At 40.2% G+C, this 6,661-nt stretch overlaps 1 long non-coding RNA gene across 1 annotated transcript; it reads right to left on the reverse strand.

The window, feature by feature from the left end:
* Positions 1-1,178: 1,178 nt before the first annotated feature.
* On the reverse strand, positions 1,179-5,061 carry LOC140631587 (uncharacterized). The gene is made up of 3 exons (XR_012029126.1): positions 4,214-5,061; positions 1,989-2,043; positions 1,179-1,314 (listed from the first exon to the last, which is right to left on the reverse strand). It is a non-coding gene; the product is annotated as an uncharacterized lncRNA (long non-coding RNA).
* Positions 5,062-6,661: the final 1,600 nt, after the last annotated feature.

Genomic DNA, 6,661 nt, shown 5'->3' on the forward strand with positions numbered 1-6,661 from the left:
ATTTCTAACAAGTTCCCAGGTAATTTTGATGTGGTCAGGAGGAGATCATCCCTGAGAACAACTGGATTAATGAAAAACACAGCTCAATAGAAGGGCCAAACTTATTTTAGAATACTAAAATTGACATGGATTTGCCTATGTAACTCATTCTCCCTGGGGTAATATTATAGATAACTTACAGGAAAGAGTGCAATGATCTTTCGCACACCTTGCTCAAGAACTAAGGTCTAACATTCATTAACACTCATCATTCCTATTAGAACAGAAAATGTTACAAGGCTGGTACACAGGAAATTTCAGGCCTCAATGGGAAGAATTTCTTTCATATGCTCCCAAATACCACTCCATATAAACCATCCAGACAGAAACAGGGAATCCATTCATTCTTTAATTCTCCATACACATTTCTTCATTTCTTCCCACCCAGACTCTGAAGTTAAAGACTATGCTCCCAGCCCACTCTCATCCCTTCTGTGGATGGGTCCCTTCTTCCAAATTCAGTAAGGCAAGGCAACCACGGAACCAGTCCTTTACTAGCTCACAAGAGCCAGCTCATCTAGAAATTTCCCCCGATCTATGCAAGGGGATGAGAGCCAGGGAGCCCTACTCTCTATCATTTCTGATTAGACTAAGAAGTAATAGATCTGGCCCAAGCCAATCAGATCACTCCTGGGAATATGAAATCAAGACTCAGACATCTTTCAGTATCTGAGACTAGCTGGACTGATAATTATGAGGTAGCCAGAATTTACCAAATAGCCTGAGGAGCAGAAGAAACTAATCTACAGGAGATAAAAGAACAAAGTAACTGTGCACAGGTAGACAGAGAATTGACAAGCCTGTCCCTGTGGCATTCAAGACCCCAGCTTATATCTCTTCCTGAGGCCTTCCTCATCCCCACCCATGGGTTCATGTGACAATTGATGTTTTCTACATTATTTTCCCCTCTATACTTATGTTAGCTCCAGGCTGGCCACTCATCTATTCAGTCACCAGCTAGCTGTCAAGGCCCCAAACTGAGCCAGGTGCTGTTCTTGGTGCTGATCCCATGGAGCTAACCTGCAAATATGTTCGTTATCTGCAACCCAAGACCCTTAGTATAGCCCCTATACTGGCCCCAATAAGAGATATGCACACACAGAAGAAAAAGTTATACAAAAACATACACAGTTTATTGAGCATCTACTATGTGCCAGGCACCCTGCTAAGTGCTTCACATGCACCTTCTCTCAGTGAGGCAGGTATTATTATCATCTTCACTTTCTCAAGGACACCCAGGATTCACAACTAACATGGTCCGAATCTTCAGAACCACTAAGAGACAAGAGAGAGAGAAAGGTCCAGAACAAAAGCACACACATACAAACACACACCCACACGCACATACACACCCACACGCAGACTTAAGGCCAGCCGCATCAGCACAGACTCGAGCATCCTCTTGTTCTTTATCAGATGCTGGCTTCTGTTCTTCATCTCCACGCTATGAGGAGACAAAAACCAACCCCTCCCTCTTCAGAAATAACCTTGAGGAGTAGTTGGGCTCTGTAATACTTTAATTGGACAAGAGCCTTCCAAATGTGCCCTCCTGAGAACAGCAGGGATGCATTTCCACCTGCCTTTCAGGGATTGTGCCCTCCCTGGATTGCATATGAATGCTCTTAGAGAAATGCCAGAGAATCATTTTGAATGCTTTCCACCAGCAGGTCAGCACTTAGCCACTGGATGCCTCCCTGGGAGCCCCATTCCCCTTCCCTTTCACTTCTGACCCCGGACCCTGTCTGCTCCTGGCAGACCCAGAAGAGTAGGGAGCAGTGCTGACCCAGGTGGGCAGAAGAATGGATCTCTCTGCCCACAGCCTCTGCCTCCTCAGGGTGGTAAGCAAAGCACTCAAGCCTGGCCAAGGTTTTGGGGCCTGCTGTGCCTGGAAAGGACAGGGGATTCTAAGAGGAGAGAGAGAATATGGGAAGCAGAGCACAGAGACTCACTGTGTGCCTCTCATCTTCCTCATCTGTAGAGCTGGGATCCTCAAATCTGCCCAGCCTAGAAATGGATATCATTCACTAAGCACAGGCACTGTGCTAAACACATTTGCACATTATCTTTAAAAACCCTAGTCTATAGCGATGTCTCTCCCACTTTATAAGGGACAAAATTGAAGCTCCAAAAGACACAGCTGTTAAAAAAAAAAAAAAAGAAGAAGAAAGAAAGAAGAAAGAAAGAAAGAAAGAAAGAAAGAAAGAAAGAAAGAAAGAAAGAAAGAAAGAAAGAAAGAAAGAAAGAAAGAGCTGGTTCACATAGCTAGTCCTGGTTCCCATTATGAGCAAAGGCGGAACTGTCCCTTTCCAGATTCTACACTCTTAGCCACTAGCTGGCCTCCCTCGACTTGTGTTTAAACAAATAAAGCTGGCTGTCTGGGGAAAGAGGAAAAGGTCATGCCACTGGCACATCTCCTTCTCCATAATGTGCCAGAATTCAGCCTCATGGAGCTGGAACCCCGCTTCCTTACCTCCCCCACCCACACCTGAATCATCTCCTCACCCAGCAGCAGACTCCTTGGGACCATTTCCTGAATCCTAAGGCAGGAGGCTCAACCCCAGAACCCCTCAGCTGCCACCCAGCCCAGCAAGTCCACAGAGCTCTGGAACAAACGTGCTGACAAATCCATACCCCATCATTGTGGCTAGAGATTCTTAAAAGATGTAAGATGTGCTGAGGGAATTGGGAAGTGGTATCAGAGTTTAGGCTTCGAAGACTCTTGAAGGAACAACAGGAAACGTCTGCCTTAAAGCCCCCTATATTGGAGCTTTATGATAAATTTGGGGAACCCTCTTTGAAATCCTTTGTCTCCTATCCTCTCACTCACACTTCCCATCTAGTGTTTCTAGTTTGGCTCGCTCGTGGCTGCAGAGTGAGCCTCCTCTCCACTTGTCTGCCCTGGATTCTCAAGGTTCTCAACAAAAGAGGACAAAAACAGAAACAGCCAAATACTATCCAGTCCTCTTTGGAAAAATAAATCCTCATTGACACATGTCTCAGAAACAGAAAAGGCTATGTTTTTTTTGGAGGGGGGCTAAATATCTTCTTTATTTCCTTTCCAGCTTTTATTGAGATATAATCCACATACAGCACAGTGTACATTTAAGGTATAGAGCATACTGATTTGACTTAACCCATCATGAAGCTATTACTGCAATAAGTTTAGTTCACACCCATTACCCTATATAGATACCAAAAAAAAAGAGAGAGAGACAGAAAAAGAGAAAAAGTTTTCTCCCCTGTGATAAGAACTCAAGATTCACTCTAACAACTTCCAATATACCATACAGAGTGTTAACTGTGGTCATCATGCTGTACATTACATTCCTAGTACTTATTTATCCTCTAACTGAAAAATTTGTACATTTGGACAACCTTCATCCAATTCGCTCTCTTCACACCTCCCTAGAAAGACATGCTTTTATCTGATGCCAGATATGGCACATTTCCAGTCACAGAAGAGAACAATCAAATCCTAGAGCTAACTGTGACGCAGACGTCAGCTAGAGTCTCTCTGTGCTCATCATCCAGAGAAGGTAAAATGAAAGCTTGTTGAGTGCAGGCATTTTGCCCTTTCTTTTCCTCCACTGCTATATCCTCAGTGCCTAGAGTAGTGTCTTATTATTGTGCTTTACATTTAGATCTTCAAAAAATATCTTTGAATAAATAAATAAGATTGCCTGAACACACACACACACACACACACACACACACACACATCCTCCAAGGTAGGCAATCTTATCAAATGGTCCCAGTGCTTCTCACCTCCTAGTATTTTTGCTCTTGAACAATTCTGTAATGGATGTGTTACTGAACAAGATGTGGGGAATGTTTCACAAGACAAGCTAACATACCTGTAACTGTATATCAACTCATCACAACGTACACCTTAAATAATCTTACAACTTTATGTGTTAATTCTGCCTCGGTAAAGATGAAATTTAAATTTTTTAATTAAAGTTTTAACCTAGAAAAGTGCAGCTTATATATGCCCTCCCTTTACTGCCTTACTTCCTTACTCCCCTACTAGCGCTTCCTAGAATAAACTAAATAAAGTATATGTCTTCAAATTCTTGTCTCAAGTCCTATTTCTGGGACAGTACAAATTAAGACAGCATGTTTGTTCTTAAAAGTCCTCGTGCACTTCACTTCTAGAAAATTCTAACTCACTTACTCTAGCTTCGTGCCGTCCCTTGGTTTCCTTTCCTCTTCCCCCTTTGTGACAGAGATGATCAGTTATTCGCAATATATGTTCTCCCTCCTTCCTCACCTACAGAATCCCTGGTTTTTACCTGGGCACATGATCTAAGTACAGATACATTTTCCAGCTTCCCTTGAAATTAGGTGCAGCCATCTTCATTCTGGCCAATTAGATATAAGAGGAAATAGTTTGTGTTCATGGTCTTTGAGAAATGTCCGTATTGGGAGGTATGTGCTCTCCTCTGCCCTTCCTACTTCCTGCTGGCTAGAGTGTGGGTATCATGACTAGAACTCCAGGAGTCACTTGGAACAGGAGGTGACTTTGACACAAGATTGAAGGAGCATAGATCTCTTACAATACTACCTAACTGAACCACTTACACATGAGAAAAAATATCTCTCTACCTTATTTAAATGGCTGTTATTTTTATTTTCTATTACTTTTGTTAATCCTAATCCAAACTGCTAAAAGCCTCTGGAATCTCACCTCCACCCATTCCTATCAAATTTAAATTTAAATGTAAAGCAGTTTACCTATCTTCTTTGGTGACCCATAACCTTTGAATCTCATGTCTCTCATCAGGTGGCTTTTTCATTGTATTTCCCTAAAAGTATGATGAGGAAAAATGGTGCCAGCTAATATATTTCACCACTCTACACAATCATAATAATTTTACCACTCTATATGAGATTTATTCTAGATACTGTGCCCAGTGCTTACATGATTAACTCATATTTAAAAATCCATATTTTCATTTTGTAAAAATAACAGCTTTGTATGTCTTTCCTTTATAAGCTATATCTCAGTATATTGAACTAGTTAATGAAGAAATATTTTCAGTATATAAGAATTTCAGTTATTAAACTGTGAAGAAATTTGGAATTGGAATAGCACCATTTTTGCTCTAATAAATTATGGACCTATGCAATGATTTTTCAATGGCTACTAAAATTATAAAAAAGAAAGACCAACTATACTTGCAGTTCTTGCCCACTCCCAGCTGGATGGCAGTGTAGAATGCTGCAGCCACCAAGGCTCTCTTTCTACCTCTCAGAGGGGCTTTGTGGTATCATGGAAAACTTGGCTCTCATCCCCAGCTCTGGCACTACTCACCAGGTTACCTAGAACAAGTAATTCATGCTGGACCTCAGCTTCCCCATCCATCACATAAAAGAAGTTAAACCACATGAGCTTTAAAAACTCACATTTTTCTCTGACAAGGCATAATTCCATGAAATAAAATAGATCTTTCTATATCAGTGAGGTGAGGGAAGGGAAAAGAGATATTTTTTTAAATCTCCATTAGCAGAAATAAAATCCTATAAAACAGAAAATAATACATATATGTAAACATATAAACTAAACAGATGTATATTTATTTCACTACAGACTGTTAGGGTACGGCACTATTTTACACCACTAATAGTGGATTCAGATATCAGACTGAAGCTTGCAGTCCAGCTTGCAGACTGAAGCTTTGTCAATCAGTAGATATATTACTTTATTGATAATAATAATAATAATAATAGTTAAAAGTCAATGGATATTACCTATATGTCACAAACTCAAAACTCTACTGTTCCATCTGTGACAAATTACTTAAGTCTCAATTACCAAGGATGAATGGGAGCACACATAATACACTAGCTGCAATATTACAGATTCTCAGCAAGCACTTTTAAAAATCATATCATGTTATTTTGAACAATATGTAAGTTTATCAAAAATAATTACTCCAGGGGCACCTGGGTGGCTCAGTCAGTTAAGTGTCTATCTTTGATCGTGATCAAAGGGTCCTGGGACGGAGACCCATCTCAGGCTCCCTGAACAGTGGGGAGTCTGCTTCTCCCTCTCTCTCTACCCCTCTCCTCTGCTCATGTATTCTATTTCTTTCTCTCTCAAATAAATAAATAAAATCTTTCTTTAAAAAGAATAATTACTCCATTATCGTCCAAGCTAATATAAAGTTTGCAGCCACCAGCTGTGGAAAAAATCTCTTCAAATATGTTTGCCTTTACTTTTCTTGGAAACTACTATTTTTAAATATCGCATCTTTTAGGTTGTTCATTCCAAAGGCAATAATGGTAATAAATATATTATTTCCCTACCTTTCCTATTATTATTCCAAAATGATTTCTAACAAATTCAGGCAGCTTATCAAGAACAAATGAGAAAAATGACATCTGTGAGAGAGGTAAGCTCTATTGAAAAGCTATAGCCAAAAACTAAAGATTTTTAAATTAGACAGTTGCTCTAACCAGGCACTTAAGTTCTTAATGAGACTGTTTTTATCACCACATGGCTATGTTCTTTCATTTAACTTTTATTATTTTTAGTGATTCAACAACAGATTCGGAAGAGCACCTAGAAATCAACCAGTTTGATATCCTTCCAGTTCCAATCCCTGTGTTCAGAAGAAAA

This window comes from Canis lupus, chromosome 4 (assembly GCF_048164855.1).
Source record: "Canis lupus baileyi chromosome 4, mCanLup2.hap1, whole genome shotgun sequence".
Taxonomy (NCBI): Eukaryota; Metazoa; Chordata; class Mammalia; order Carnivora; family Canidae; genus Canis; species Canis lupus.